Raw genomic sequence first — 17,467 nt, forward strand, 5'->3', positions numbered from 1 at the left:
TAAGGGACTAATTGTGCTCGCTTTAAACTTGAGGGACTAATTGCGCACGTAAGGTAAACTTCAGGGACCAATAGTATAGTTTCGCCTTTTTTTTTCTAGGAGTCCATTATTAAAACATGTAAACATATTGCACGTCAAGAAGCTCGAATGGTCAAATCAGAAAAAGACTTATTAATGCAAATTTCCTCTGTGGAGACCGAACCATGTAATTTTTTTTTATTATATATTCTTGTGCTATTCTATTTTATGCTTCCGCATATACAATATATCTTTTTTTTTTAATATTTCCTCTAATTTATTTGATATCAAAGTATCTTTAACATGATTCATTCAATGATATTCTTCACATGTTGATGTTCCACAAACCTGTAAAATAATAATATTATGTAAACAATCTCACAGGTGTCATCCCTACTTCTTTTGGAAACTTAAGCAACCTAACCATTTTATATCTTGATGAGAACCAATTTTCTGGTTCCATCCCACAAAGAATTAGGAATGCTAAGTTCTTTGACTAACCTTGGGTTATCAGAAAACAATCTTACGGGTGTTATCCCTGCTTCATTTGGAAACTTAAGCAAACTAACCACTATATATCTTCATACGAATCGACTTTCTGGTTCCTTCCTTCAAGAATTTGGAATTGTAAGTTCTCTAAGTGATCTTAAGTTATCATTTTACAATTTTGTAGGTATAATTTTTGCTTCTATAGGAACCTTAACTAAGCTCACTTATTTCAGATTGTTTACTAATAAGTTAAGTGATCTCATTTCATTTGAACAGAACAATTTTACGCAATTGAAGGAGTTCCACATATTTGGAAACCAATTCACCGGTCACTTGCCCGAAAATGTGTGCAGTGGTGGATTGCTTGAGAATTTCACCGCATATGATAATTATTTTATTGGTTCAATACCAAAATCCTTGAGAAACTGCACAAGCCTCAATAGAGTCCGATTTAATGGAAATCAACTTATTGGAAATATAGGAGAAATTTTTGGGATATACCCACGCTTAACATACATGGAGTTGAGTTATAATAAACTTTATGGTGAGCTTTCAGCTAATTGGGGGCAATGTCAAAACTTGGCAAGCCTGAAAATCTCTAACAATGACATTTCAGGTAGATTACCTCTTGAGCTTGGAGAAGCAAGTCAATTACAAGTGCTCATCCTCTCCTCAAATAAGATACATGGGAAAATCCCCAAGGAATTAGGTAAGTTGAAATTTTTGTTAGGCCTTTATCTAGACGGTAACAAATTTTCTGGACAAGTTCCTTACAATTTCGAGATGCTATCAAATTTTGAGCAACTTAATCTCGCCAATAATAATCTAAGTGGCCTTATTCCTAACCTAGGGAAATGTAAAAAACTTTTTCTCTTGAATTTGAGCAACAATCACTTAAGCAAATATATCCCACTTCAAATTGGTAATTTTCAATTTCTCCAAAATCTTGATCTTAGCAAAAACTTTCTAATGGGAGAGATACCACAGCAACTTAGAGATTTGAAAACGTTAGAAACTTTGAATCTTTCCCACAATGCGCTCTCTGGCTCTATTCCATCTAGTTTTGATGAATTGTTAAGCTTGACATCCATTGATTTGTCCTACAATCAATTGGAGGGTCCTATTCCGAATACTAAAGCATTTCGTGAGGCGCCAGAAGAAGCATTTAGTCATAATAAGGGCTTGTGTGGAAATGCCACTAGTCTGAAGGCTTGCCCCTCTACAATTAGCCACAATCCTCATGTCAAAAAGATGAATAAAGTTATGAAACTGATTTTAGTCTTTTTGGGCATTCTCTTTCTTATATTTATCTTTGTTGGAATCACATTATATGTTTGCTCAAGAAAGATGAAGACAAAAATTAAGCAAGAAGAAGAAGAACATCCAAATATGTTTGCAGTATAGAGCTATGATGGGAAAATGGTTTATGAAAAAATTATCGAAGCAACAGAGGATTTTGATGACAAACATATTATTGGTGTAGGCGGCCAGGGAATTGTTTATAAAGCTAAGTTGCCTAGAGATCAAGTTGTTGCTGTAAAGAAACTTCATCCACTCTCAGAAGATAGTGTGGCCAATCTAAAGGCTTTCACCAGTGAGATACGTAGTCTAACTGAAATACGACACCGCAACATTGTAAAGCTTCATGGTTTTTGCTCACATCCACGACACTTGCTTTTAGTTTATCAGTTCTTGGAAGGTGGGAGCTTGGAAAAGATACTAAACAATGATGAACTAGCATTGAAATTTGATTGGGATAAGAGGGTAAATGTTGTTAAAGGTGTGGCAAGTGCTCTATCATATATGCATCATGACTGCTCCAGTCCAATAATTCATCGTGATATATCAAGCAAGAATGTTCTACTAGATTCAGAATATGAATCTCATGTCTCTGACTTTGGCACAGCTAGGATTATGAGTTCTGAAACATCTTATTGGACTTCGTTTGCTGGTACCTTTGGATACTCCGCTCCAGGTATGTTATTTAAGTAATGTTGGCAACATTAAAATTTTCACAATTGCTGACATGGCTTTTACATGCACCTCCTAACCTTGCTTTTACTAATACCAATTATAGCATTTTAGATAAGTAATTATGAAAATACCTGATGGGAGATCAGTAATTATGTAAAATATTGTGTCTCTAGTTGTATTGATGTTATTTCAAGTGGCATTGTTTGCCTTCAAAAAGGCTTTATGGAAATTCGGTGCACTACACAATGTGATTTATAGTTGTCACAGTTTGAGCTAATAGGTTAGATTAATAATTATGTCTCAGAGTTTAATTAATAATCAATGTGTTCTACTTATTTATTGATGAAAAATATACTTTCAGTAGCATCTTGATTGGAATTAAAACAAACATCACACTATTTGAGGAATTTGGTGGTTGCAATCCATGATATTTTATATAGCCACCTCCTCCTTTTTTTTATTTGTGATCATAATCACAATTTCAATAATAAAAAAAAAAGGTTATGTTTAAATTCAATTATTAAGATTTTAATCTTTTTTACTAAGTTTTTTTCCCTTCTTTTTTGGAATCCTTTTAGATGCAGTTAATTGAGCATAAATACTTCTAACTAATTCAAGGTTAAAGAATCACATTTTACTAAGTGAAGCTTTGTTTTCTAATTGTTCAATTCTTTCAAACTGGATAATTATTTCTTATATGGCCTAAGTTCAATGCAAAGTTTTTAAGATGATCATCCACCCCTGCTCCTCTAAGAAATGTATTAGCTATTTCTTATAGGGTATTGTTTATTTCACACACAACTATGTTTTTAGAGCTGAAAACATGAGACGTTTTTAGTTTTAAAAGCACTAGTTGTAAACATGTGGGAAAAGATAATTATTTTGTAATTGTGGTATAATGTATAGTTTGTTTTCTAAAATTAATTTTTTATTATTACTCAAATAGCTGATAGGCATATTGAAATGCATAATCATGGTTGTGTTTTGATATAAATACAAATCCTCACTTCCAAAATAATTACTAAGTATTAACTCAAACAAAAATTAAACCAAAGTTATAAGAGGGAGAGAGACTACTTGTAACAGAAACTAAAAAATACAACACCAAAACGTATTCACCCAAAATAGAGTTATAAAATACACAATGATTCATCAACCTAAAGTTGAGTTGAAAGAAAGAATAAAAAATCAATAGAGAGAGAGAGAGAGAGTACTCATTTTTTTCAGAAGATAATGTAAGAGAGAATAACAAATTTATAGAAAATAAGATTAGAAAAAAAAAAGTAAAAATAAAAGATATAGTAATAAACACTAAATTATTTAAGTCATACTATGTAATAGAATAACATTATATTCTTATATACTATCTCTGCAGTGCAATAGGACAACACCTATGAAATCAATGAAAAGAAAAAAAAAATAACAATTTAAAAATACAAAACTAAATCATATCAACCCAAAGTAGAATTCTAAAGATCACAAAAATTTATCAACATAAAGTAGAAATAAAATAAAAAATCCATCAAAAATAAAAAATAAAAAAAATTAAGAGAGAGAGAGAGAGAGATAGAAATAACTTTTTTGTGTTCGAAAATTATTCATAGAATGAGAGAGAGAATTGCAAATTTATAGTAAGATGGTGGAAATAAGAATAGTAAAAAACAAAGGAAGATAAAGGGATAGAGGAAGAGTGACATTAAGGTAGATAATAGTGGAAAGATAAAAAGGTAAAAGGTAGGGGAAAGATTGGAGAAAGTGTAACAATTAGTTGAGAATTAATAAAAAGAAAAAGAAGTAAAAGAAGAGAGAGAGAGAGAGAGAGAGAGTTTTGAAAATATGTGGATAATGTGGCTGCTAATTTGACTCAACAGAAGCATAGAAACATAAAACATTACACTTCAGTTTTTAGATATATATATATATATATATAGAGAGAGAGAGAGAGAGAGAGATATAGATATAAATGTGTGTATGCAACACAGTATGTGCAAGAGCTTTAACTCTTTCTTATATCGGCCTTCAAAATTTTAGTAGTATGTAATTCCCTTATAAGTTGCCTCCCCCACCTAATTCTAAAATCCTAATACTTACAAGAGTTTAGTACTTTCAACTTAACTTGTAGAGTTTTTCCTATATGAATATATAGGTTAGCATGTATTACAAATTTGTATAATTACTTGGTGAAAGTAGAGAATAACTTTGATATTTTACTTTTCAGAGAATGCATACACAATGGAAGTGAGTGAAAAGTGTGACGTTTACAGCTTTGGAGTAGTCGTGTTGGAAGTAATTATGGGAAGGCATCCGGGTGATTTGATCTCATCATTTCTATCATCATCATTTTCATCATCGTCCCATGATGTGCTACTAGAAGATATATTGGATCAACGTCTTGCACATCCTACAAATAGAGTTGCAGAGAAGGTGGTTTTAGTGGCAAAGATAGCAATAGCATGCTTACAAGCCAGTCCACAATCTCGTCCGACCATGCAACAAGTTTATCAGAAGCTATTAAATTGGAAATCCCCTTTTACAAAGCCTTTGCGCATGATCACATTAAGAGAGCTCATTGATCTCGGGAATTTGAATGAAGCTTCATAAGTGTCTACATATCTCATGTATGATATTTTGCTTATATACATTCCATCCTCATGTAAAGTTCTAAATACTTATGACGCCAATAGTTCAAAAACCATAATTCGCATGACTATTCATATTCGGCAGCTTCATTGTTCATCTTCGACCCATCCAAGCCTCCATCTTACTGTCGGAGCTTCCATGCCTCTTGACCTAAGCTCTTCAACCTAATTGGAAGCCGAGCTCTCTCTTTTTTGTGGTCCTAAAGCTCTCAAGGTGTGGGAAACATAGTTGGTTAAGGTCAATCAGAACACTGGCTTCGAACTTATCATGGTATGTTCCTTGGGTTCCTTCTAATTTATTATAGTTCTTATTGATTATGTTTATTTGAGACTGCTATTTGAGATGTTGTATCAAGTTCTAGAGAATTAGTTCTTCTCAAGTGTCTCACTCTGCCAATGTCGTAGGTATCTTCACACTTGCTCTCATTGTTTCTGACCACATAACTCATCCACAAGACTGGAATAAAAACAGGACTTCCCCTCTCCTTGTTCTACTCTCCAAAACATGCCAAAAGTAATTCGTTTAGGCCTATGGCAATATAAAATGGGATTCCGTACATCTAGACAATTATGCATTGAAACTTTCTTCCAATGGGAATGAAATGAAAAAAACTCAAAAGGAAAGGCCAAGGAAACAGGCAAAACTGAGCTACAATGGGGAGCCTTAATTTAAATAGGCAGCAATGGAGGGAAGAGGTTAACTAGTGGAAGCAAGGGAAGCATTGCGCATGAATTACCTACTTTGATTGATTGAGATCCTTTTACAGCCCAGGTAGTTTTTTCTATAGATATTTTTAAGCTCAAGAATTGTTACAAGTTTTACAATAGATGTTTGGGGTGCAGGTGAACCAAGCCTGAGAAGATTGGAATTCAAAAACACTAGGAGCATGCAATTTGTATCCAAGTTCATGAAAAATGATTTGCTTATTTAAAAACAAAAATTTGTATGAAACACATGGCTAGACTTGGACAAGCTATCAAGACAAACTTAAATGCCCTGGCTTTTTTTTATGAATGAGTGGTATGAAATTGTCACAAATTTTGGAGCCTATCGGCATATTTGGAAATAACTTGAACTTGGGCCTTTTGGTTGGGCTTAGTTTTGATTTGGCATTTGAAACATCCGTCTTTGTTCACTTTGTTTTCCTCTTGTTTAAATATATATGGTTTGTGTGGCTAGTCTAACAATTTGGGTGTAGCAGAAATTGTCAAGGAATGGAAGATCTCTTTGAAGAGGGCTGTGTGAAGGAGGCTGTGCAGCAATTTTAGAGAAGTGAAAACTTCTCCTTGTTTTAGGTGCAGTCTCGAACTTTGTATTTAGCCATATTCTTTGTATTGAGAGAGAGAGAACTTCTACTTGTATGAGAGAATAATTTTGGGTGTATTGGGATTGGGTTTTGTAAGAATGCTTCCAAACCATTTTGTATTCTCTATATTTATTAGTGAAATTTTTTCTTGTTGCAGCTTATGGATGTAGGCCAAAGGCCGAACCACGTAAATCTTGGTGTACCCTTTTGTGTGTTTGTATCTATTTTTCCTTTTGGTTTTCTTCATTCCTACAATATTATTTACGCTTTGTTTGTTTCGGCGATAATTTTTCTAGAAAATGAGTCATTTTCTAAAAAATGTTTTCTATAAAACTATCTCATTTTTCTATGTTTGGTAGTAACCTTAAATGAGTTGAAAAATAATCTTTTAATTTCTCTTATTTAGTTTACTATGAGATAGAGTTGTTTTCTAAAAAAAAATTAGTGGAAAACAATTTCTAAAAATAAGCCATATTTTTTTAAGTTGATCAAAAATAGATTTCCTTTAACTCATTTTTTCTAATGTTATCAAAGACTAAAAAATACAGAAAACTATCTTTACACAATATTTTCCATTGAAACAAACTAATTTGGATATTTTTCTAAAAACCATATTTTGCCATCAATCTTGTATGATAATGGTATCAAGAGAGGCCATTTCCTATAACAAATTAATAATAGAACTTCAGTTTTTACAATTAATTGATATCTGTGATTCATATTTTACAACATTAATGACTTACAACAACTAAAGTTTTTGTATAAATTTTTGCAAAGACTTTATACTACAATTTTACCTTTTATTAATAGTTTTCTTTTTTAATTTTGGTAATTGGGATAGCTATACCTTTGAATTATAGTTTTTCTTCAAATAATAATAATAATAACTTTGAAGTTTTTTCAATTTATAGCTGTAGAAGTATTAATGTTGTAAAGGCTTAATCAGAAATTTGAAAAAGGTTCCCAAGAAACATCCACAAATCCCACATGATTTTACTATCAATCGTCGTTGTGGTTTATACAAATAACAATTTTATAATGTTTTAATGTACACCAAGATATGCACAAGAATTGTCATTTGAGTGCATATATATTAGGCACCAAGAGTATTATATCTCATTAGTTTGGACTTCCTAGTTGAGCGTCATAGTTAATTTTCATAATAAAAGGATTGGGACATTGTAAAAAAAAAAAAAAAAAAGGTTCCTATATATCAGCAATTCCACAAATGTATAAACATCTAAAAATGTTTGGTACTAAAGCTAGAAAAATAGTGGTAATATAATTTTAATTTAAAAAAAAAATCCTAATCCACCTAAACCATTTCATGCCTTTGAGAAGTTTTATGGGGTAGAACCCATTTTTGGCACCAAGCATTCTGGCATATATCAGTTAACTTTTTCAACTGATGCTTCCTTCATAAGGAATTCCATTGATGGAACAACAGCAGAGGTTGCACTACATCATCATTCTTCAACTGGATCATTTTGCACTATCTTTTTTAAACCTTGGTTGAAACTTGAAAGTGGAAGATGTTATGTTACCATTAGTATTGCTTTCAAATTCTTATTTTGAACAAAATATCGTATCCCTAAAATGAAAAATATTGCTTTAAAAAACAAATGAAAACTATCAGAAAGATTTTTTCTTAGTCATGGAGAAAGATTTTGTAGCTCAGTGACTTGAAAAAAAAAAAATTCGACATCATTTGTCAACTCATGTAAAAGGCGATTTTGGCCCATTAGCATTTATTTTTAAAATATTTAGGCCCGAAACACTGTTAGGGAAATATATAGCAATATACCACTTTTTTAGGTACTCGAGCTTGCCAAGCTCGAGTACCATGTTTTTTTAATCCACTATCGCCCCATATTCAAGGAACCCTATAGTGGCGTTTTTAAGCCCTATAGTGACGTTTTCGGGCCAAAAAACGCCACTATAGGACCCCTTGAACCTGTTATGGGGACTTATAAAAAAATTTTGCATGAAAACGCCGCTATAGGGCCCGAAAACGTCACTATAGGGATTAAAAACGCCACTATAAAAAATTTTGCAGGAAAACGCCGCTATAGGGCCCGAAAACGTCACTATAGGGCCCCTTAACCTGGTATGGGGGCTTAAAAACGCCGCTATAGGGCCCGAAAATGTCACTATAGGGCTTAAAAACGCCACTATAGGGCTCCTTGAATATGGGGCGATAGTGGATTAAAAAAACATGGTACTCGAGCTTGGCAAGCTCGAGTACCTAAAAAAGTGGTATATTGCTATATATTTCCCAAACAGTGTTTCGAGCCTAAATATTTTAAAAATAAATGCTAATGGGCCAAAATCGCCCATGTAAAAACAAGGGACCTGCTTGAAGCATTTGGGGACCAAATCTTATATCCCTCATTTGGAGACCATAACTAATGGGCTGGGTGTGACTGAATCATATACGGATCAAGCCCACTCCACGACTGCTTAATTAAAGATTCAACAACCTAATGGGCCCAAATCTAATGTTATGGGCCTGCCCAGTCACGGTTCTGCTATGATCAGGTAATAGATAACCAAAGTCTTATGAACTATGATCCAACAGGTTGAAGTCTTTTTTACTTCCAGATACACTCATCACGAATAATGCTTTAATCGCTCTTGAAATCCTACATTATCACAAGACCCATTATCACTGCTAATGTTGTTTGTAATTGCTACGACACTCAGCTTCCAAAAATGGGCTACATATCAAGGTGATTTACCCACTTTTTTTTATTCATATTATTAATTCTGCAGAAACTGGTGGGTGCAAGTCTAGAAGCCTTTGTTGTTACGGCCGGGTGCTTTTGGCATCAATGAAACACTCTCATTCATGGTAGCCAGTTGCTTGATGCTTGTGTTGTTGCTGGAAATTAATAGCATGAATTTGTTGGCAAAATTTTAGACAACAAGCTTCTATGGCAAGGTTGGAAGTGAGATGTAAATCTTTTCCTTGTGGGGGTATAAAGTTAATTGGGCTGCTGCTGTCATAACGCAGGATTTTTGGAATGCGTAAGGCTGGGTATGTATATACTTGATGACAAAGGAAATGTCATCAGCTGCTCTGCGCTCGATCTAGAGGAGCTTTCTTATTAGGTATGGCTGAAGCAACTGCATTTTGTGCTATTCGAGCTATTTCCTTTGCTCTTATTCGGGATCCAAGAGGCTTTTTTGGAAACTGATGTGCAACGAAAGCTCTGCTGATGCCCAAACTAGATTTATCAAGTATAGTTATATACGGTGCATTTTCTGCTTATTTGATATGGGAGTAAATTAAAATTAAATTCATTTTTTGGATCCAATCACATTGATGGGGGGATTTAATGAAAAATTTGAAGGAGTACTCTTAATTCTGAAAACATAAATTTTTTTTTTTTTTAAAGTAAACTTTATGTGTTGGGGAGAGAAATTCAATAATGGATTTCTAGAGAAATTCGGGGAGAGAGACATTCCACACCATTTTAGTCATTTTGATATTAGCTTCAAACATTGATGTGTTGGGGGGTGGGGGTGTCAGATTTTAAAAGATATTGCGTGAATGCAATAGTGTCAATGATGAAAATGAAATTCTGCAATGGTGCCTCAACCATAGGAAAAAAAAATTCTTAGTTCTGAACTTTCAAAGATGAAAATGAAATTCTGCAACAGTGTCAACATAAATATAGTGCACAATAAATACAAGTAATGCTGTTTTGGGCGGATGATACATATTTTCAAAAGTACAAAAATATCCCCATTGGCCCAATATAAATTTATGTAATAGGTAATTTTAATGGCCCTTTTGATCAGGCCCACAAGTTGGGCTTTTTTTCTTTTTCTTTTTTGGTTGAGAATTTTGGGGGCCCTTTGGTTGTACTTAGATGGCCATTTGAATTTTGAAGCACTTTTTCTTTTTTGTTTTTTGAGGAGAATTTTGAAACAGTAAAGTTTTGAAAAAACTAAAAAGTAATATAGAGGACTAGCCTCACTATATGCTTTGTATGTGTAATGAGACTTTTTTTTTTTTTTTGGTCTAGTGCACATGGTCTTGAGCAAAATATCAAAGTGGATTGAGAAGAGTTTTTTTTTTTTTTTTGGATAAGTTTGTTTTGAAGATATGGATTAGTAGGAGAGTGTTTTACTTTGTAGGTATTTTATGTAGGGGTGGTAATTCATGTTCGTGTGTCAGGTTCGTGTCATGTCAATTCATGAGTATCCAACTATATGGGTCAATACTAACCCGACATGTTTATTACACAGGTCAAAATTCCTCAACCGTAACACAACCTATTTATTAAATGAGTCAATTGTGTCGACTTGTTTATCAAATTTTATCAAAAAGGAAAAAAAAAAAAAAATCTTAGTTCTGAACTTTTCAAAGATGAAAATGAAATTTTGCAATAGTGTCATCATCTCTAAAGCAAGGGAAGTTGGAAAGTTGCTAATTAGCCTTTCAGCACGATGCATGCTGCAAGGACATTACCAAATGCATAGATGTGTGTTGTGAAATGTTAAAATTCTCACGTGTTTAACCTTACTTATTAAGGGGAAGTCTAATCTATGCTCACACATGAGAAATTTTTTTGAAATTATGGTTAATTAAACAAATTCACTATTTCCTAATAACTTATGCTTTTAGAACAATTGGTTATTTATCATTAACTACTCAGTTGGAACCCTTACGAAATTCACACATGCACACACACAACAAGAGCTCATAAAGTGACCTTTTAACTTCTTTTTTTGGCACAACCTTTCACTTTATATACCGTGCATTTTGTGCTTATAATAAGATATTGAAGTAAATTTAAATTTAAATTTGCCAAGTTTCATTTTGTGGATCCAAGCACATTAGTGGAGGGACTCAATCAAAATAAAATAAAATTTGAAGGAGTAGCATTTATTCTGAAAACAATAATTAAATTAAAATTTGATGTGTCCATTGAGTAGCGGTAAGTAGCCTTATCAGTCATCAACAAATGTACAACATTGAGATCTATATCTTCTTTCTTTGGGCTCAATTGATAAATGTGGCCTATTGCATTCTGTGAGACCATGACCTTGAACTGGATGAATACGTGGCTTGGCGATTTTTTTTTTTTTTTTTTTCCAAAATAATGACGATTTTTTTTTCCCCCAAAATGATGACCCTACTGACACTATCGTACTTCCTAAATTAAGGGTTTCATACTTGGAGCCACTTCTTTTATTGAGTCAATAACAAGAAAATAATTTTGAGATTACATTGATCTTAGAATAAAAACTAGAAAATTATAAATTTTCCTTCCTCATCACAATTTAAGGGAAATCAGTGGTGGCTCTAGGAATTTTGTTTAGGGGGGTCATTAAGAAACTTAGGGTGTGTTTGGATACCACTTATTTTGCTGAAACTAAAAAATTATTGTTGAAAGTACTGTAGATAAAGGTAAAAGTTAGTGAAATAGTACAGTGGAGCCCATAAATAGTGCCAAAAAGTGCAGTGGGGCTCATGAATAGTAGCAAAAATAAGCTGAATAGTGAAATAATTTTAATTTTAATCCTAACCCAAATGCACACTTAAATTTTTTTTTAAAAAAATTAATAAAAAGAGAACTTAAATATATCAAGTTATCGACCAAAAAAACAAAATGAAGTTTTACAATTTCCTTCTACAAATTTTCAAATTTTGAATTGTTATATGATAGTTTATTATAAGTATTGTAAGGACTCAATTTGTAACGACCCAAAATGATCCTGGGTTCGCATGTAAAAAATGCCCAAACAATATCATTTGTAGAGCGTGGGTTTGAAAGGCTAGGCCTTGGTCACCGGACGGTAGTTAGTCGTGGTATTCATACAGAATTAAGCCGTGTTCGCTCAAGGAGTCTTTCTCCTTGAGGCGGTCTGGGAGGCTCTGGTTCTTGGCCTTTTTTCCCAGCCCCTTTTTCCGGATTGCTTGCTTCTCCTTTTATATTAGCCTGTCTCCCTTATCCTACGTTCACGTGTAGGATCGACTTTCCAGGACTGATACTTGTCTCATCTGCCCATACCCAATGTGGTTGGGGGTGGTTGTAAAAGCTGAAGAGCATAACTCTGTCAGGTGCAGAGTATTCAATGGCAGTAATGACAGCTTTCCCTTTGTCCTTAGTCGTTATACTATCCAGTGCCCCCTTCTCTATTGACATAGATATTTTAGGTTTTTCCCAAAATTGTTCCTATACCATTCTTGCACTTTCTTTCAGGGGGACCTCGGATATGCCAAGGACAGGATTATTCTCGGCTATGTCTCAAGACTACTTGGACTTTTATTACACGTTCTCGGCTATACCCCTCCTCGGCTCGGGCCTTGGGCCCCAATGTAAAAATGGGTCAGGACCACAAATTCTTGGGCCCCACAAGTATTTATTACCAATGTGGGTAACTATGACCATTTTATTTTGTTAAGTTTGTCTAACATTTTTATTTTTATGCAATTGTTATTATCTATTAATTTGTCACTGTTTTTATAAAAATATTTTAAACTAAATGAATAATATTAACTCATTAGCTCTATATTAATTATTGACGCACACAATCACACTCATTTATACATAAAATAATATACTACATGTCTACTTAACCAATGATATGCTTGAACAATCACTAACATTACAATTTTTCTTCTTGAATTTTTCTGACTTTATAACTAAAAATTATTATAACATTATAACAATACACACACATGTAATAAACTCTCTCTATTTTCTAATTATTAAATTATATGAAGTTATATTATATTTATACTATACGCATAAATATTCACACACATCATTATTCACACAAATAACATTATAATAAAAAGTAATGCATACAATTAATATTAGACACACTCACACACATATAATATAAATTTATAATAAAGAATAACACAGTTCAAAAATACTTACTCGTACTCTAAAAGTTGGAAATACTTGTAGTAAGGGTGTATAAAATTTAAGTTAGGGTGTGCAAAAATATTTTTAAGAATAAATTAAAATATTAAACTTACAAAAAAATATTAATATATATATATATATATATATATATATATTTGGGGAAGTCAGGGGGTTCATTTGAACCCCCTAAACAAAGGGTAGAGCCGCCCTAGAGCAAAATATACTGCTTTGATTCTTAATTAAATTCTAAAAATGTAAGATTACATTGAAAAATGCTTAGTCTAGAATCAATGACCTGAAACTAATGGTCATTATGTTTGAGAGATAAACATCTTGGAAAGTCTCTTTAAGTAGTTAATATAATATATAAAAACATCACTTAACCCAAAAAGCCTAATCCCAATGAGTGTAATCTCAACTATATTGTATTAATTACTTATTCTTCTTATCATTATTTAATTTGGGACTTCACTCACATAAGTACACCCAACACATTACTCATGTCATGCAACACACAAGTAATCAAACATTTCAAAGCGTAGTAAAGATGCCATCATATGAATTAAAATAAATGATTATTCATGTGATCATAGGATGATTCAAGCCTTACTCATATGCACTTCATTAATTTAAAAAAATAATAATAATAATTTCACTTTTAGTCTTCAACCATTGCCCCATGTTTTAAAATAGTCCCTATCATTTCAAATTCTTCATTTTAATCCTTAATATTTTATTCATGTATCAAAAAGGTCATCATCGTTAACTAGCAGATGGAAAAATTTGAGGTGCCAAATGGAAAGATAAAAGTAATGCAATGATGCTGATGCGTATGCCAAGTGGCAATTTTATATGTAAAAAAAAATTGAAGAAGAAATTACCCTTTTGATATAGATCTCTCTTACACTTTATATTGTGACACTTACCTCACTTGTGATTAGTTCTGTAAAGTTGTGATTTTCAATTATGTTATGTTGGCTTTAATTTTGTATTGAATTTGATTATTATTCATCAATCATTTCCTTGTATTTTTGTGGGATTAAATGTAATGGGTTTAGTGTGAGAATTTGGTGAAGAACTTTGAATACAGGACATCTCGCGACTTGTCTCGTGACTGGCTTGCGAGTGGTGCAACTCGCGAAAGGTCATGTGAGGAGCACATGTTGGAAGTTCAATGGTCTCAGTGTTAGAGACATCTTAGGAGTGTCTTGCAACTTGGCCAACTCACAACCTGACTCAAGAGATGCACTGCCTGCTTGTTTCATGTGTGCCTTTCCTTATTTCTTTACTTACACTATATAAGTCCACATTACCCACGAAATTGTAATAAGAACAATGAGAGTTTTAAAGAGAAAACCCCAGAAATCCATTTAAGAGTTAGAGATTGCATATCTACAATCCTCTATACATTTCTCTTAGTTTTCCTCATACTCTTCCCTCTCCAATTCCATATCCTTTGAGAGATTCTTAGCCCAAACACAAACCACACCCATTCTGAGTGTTGTGAGTTGCTTTGGAGTTTTTGGGAAGCATTGGGTTATGCCATTCTATGGTGGATGCAATTGGTGATAATTGTGGGATCCGGAAAGCTAGTGAAGACAAGACTAGGTGAAGCCCGTTGGTAGTTGAGACTTGGAGGATCTACGTCCATTACATTAAGGAACAAATTTCAGGCTTTGAGCTCATTCCATGTAGTGGGCAATTTTGGGCTTTTAAGCCCATTCCATGAAGTGATAGCTTTAGGCTTTCAAGCCATCCTATGTAACGAAAAAGACCTGAGCCCACTTTTTAAAGAAATATAAAGAACTTTGGACGAAAGTCTAATCCATATAGAGAAATTCAGGGCTTTGTGGTTTTTTATTTTTTTTGGAAGTATATTGTCAACCAGATTTGTCTTGGACAATAGCTTGAGATCCCAGGTAAGAACTGGGAATAAAATTCGAATTTGGCTAGACCAATGGCTTCCAACTCGTGCTCCCATGCTAACCATCAAATTATTTTTTTTTAAAATCAATGTTATTACATGCAAGGAATACCAATAGAAGCTAAACAACATTTTTTATTTTTAGGTGGGGTGTCACCTTGTTTGTAGATTTCGTTTTCGTGAGTATGATAGAAAATAATCTAATTTTATTTTCGTTTACACCTTCCTCCAACTATTCTTAAACTAATGAGATGTGGTTATGATTGATTTTTGAACCCTATAACATACATTGAAAAGGGTATGCCTTTGCTCTCCATTTCTTATTTTGTGCATGAAAATGTAATTCTGTTGCTTCTCTTGCACAATTACCTTTTTTTTTCCTTTTTTTTTTTTTTTTTTTTTTTTTTTTTTTTTTTTAATTTTTGGTACCTAATTGATAGAAATGTCTAATATTTTGATGAGTCTAGGTCGTTGATCAATACAGTCAGCGAGCTCCCTTGGCACCACCAACCATGTTTGAACAATATGGTGGTGGGCGTTGTGGTGCAATCTCTAATAATAAATTTGAAGTTTTTTCAATTTATGGCTGTAGAAGTATTAATGTTGTAAAGGCTTAGTCAAAAATTGAAAAAGGTTCCCAAGGAGCATCCACAAATCCCACATGATTTTACTATTGATTGTCGTTGTGGTCTATACAAATAACAATTTTATAATGTTTTAATGTATACCAGAATATGCACAAGAATTGTCATTTGAGTGCATATATATTAGGCACCAAGAGAATTATATCTCATTAGTTTGCACTTCCTAGTTGAGCGTCATAGTTAATTTTCATAATAATAGGATTAGGGCATTGTAAAAAAAAAAAATTCCTATATATCAGCAATTCCCCAAATGTATAAACTTCTAAAAATGTTTGGTACTAAAGTTAGAAAAATAGTGATAATATAATTTTAATTAAAAAAAAATCCTAATCCACCTAAACCATTTCATGCCTTCGAGAAGTTTTATGGGATAGAACCCATTTTTGGCACCAAGCGTTCTTGCATATATCAGTAAACTTTTTCAACTGATGCTTCCTTCATAAGGAATTTCATTGATGGAACAACCGCAGAGGTTGCACTACGTAATCATTCTTCAATTGGATCATTTTGCACTGTCTTTTTTAAACCTTGGTTGAAACTTGAAAGTAGAAGATGTTATGTTCCATTAGTATTGCTTTCAAATTCTTATATTGAACAAAATATCGTATCCCTAAAATGAAAAATATTGCTTTAAAAAACAAATGAAAACTATCAGAAAGATTTTTTCTTAGTCATGGAGAATGATTTTGTAGCTCAGTGACTTAAAAAAAAAAAAAAAAAAAAACAAAATATTTCGACATCGTTTGACAACTCATGTAAAAACAAGGGACCTGTTTGAAGCATTTGGGGACCAAATCTTATATCCCTCATTTGTAGACCATAACTAATGGGGTGGGTGTGACTGAATCATATACGGATCAAGCCCACTCCATGACTGCTTAATTAAATATTCAACAACCTAATGGGCCCAAATCTAATGTTATGGGCCTGCCTAGTCACGGTTCCGCTATGATCAAGTAATAGATAACCGAAGTCTTATGAACTATCATCCAACAGGTTGAACTCTTCTTTACTTCCAGATACACTCATCACGAATAATGCTTTAATCGCTCCTGAAATCCTACATTATCACAAGACCCATTATCACTGCTAATGTTGTTTGTAATTGCTAGGACACTCAGCTTCCAAAAATGGGCTACATATCAAGGTGATTTACCCACTTTTTTTATTCATATTATTAGTTCTGCAGAAACTGGTGGGTGCAAGTCTAGAAGCCTTTGTTGTTACGGCCGGGTGCTTTTGGCACCAATGAAACACTCTCATTCATGGTAGCCAGTTGCTTGATGCTTGTGTTGTTGCTGGAAATTAATAGCATGAATTTGTTGGCAAAATTTTAGACAACAAGCTTCTATGGCAAGGCTGGAAGCGAGGTGTAAATCTTTTCCTTGTGGGGGGTATAAAGTTAATTGGGCTGCTGTCATAATGCAGGATTTTTGGAATGCGTATGGCTGGGTATATATATACTTGATGACAAAGGAAATGTCAACAGCTGCTATGCGCTCGATCTGGAGGAGCTTTCTTATTAGGTATGGCTGAAGCAACTGCATTTTGTGCTATTCGAGCTATTTCCTTTGCTCTTATTAGG

General features: G+C 33.3%; 1 pseudogene; it reads left to right on the forward strand.

Moving 5' to 3' along the window:
- The first annotated feature begins 498 nt into the window (after positions 1 to 498).
- Positions 499 to 6,619, forward strand: LOC126719318 (MDIS1-interacting receptor like kinase 2-like; annotated as a pseudogene).
- Positions 6,620 to 17,467: the final 10,848 nt, after the last annotated feature.

The sequence above is a fragment of the Quercus robur genome, chromosome 3 (assembly GCF_932294415.1).
Source record: "Quercus robur chromosome 3, dhQueRobu3.1, whole genome shotgun sequence".
In the NCBI taxonomy this organism is placed as follows: domain Eukaryota; kingdom Viridiplantae; phylum Streptophyta; class Magnoliopsida; order Fagales; family Fagaceae; genus Quercus; species Quercus robur.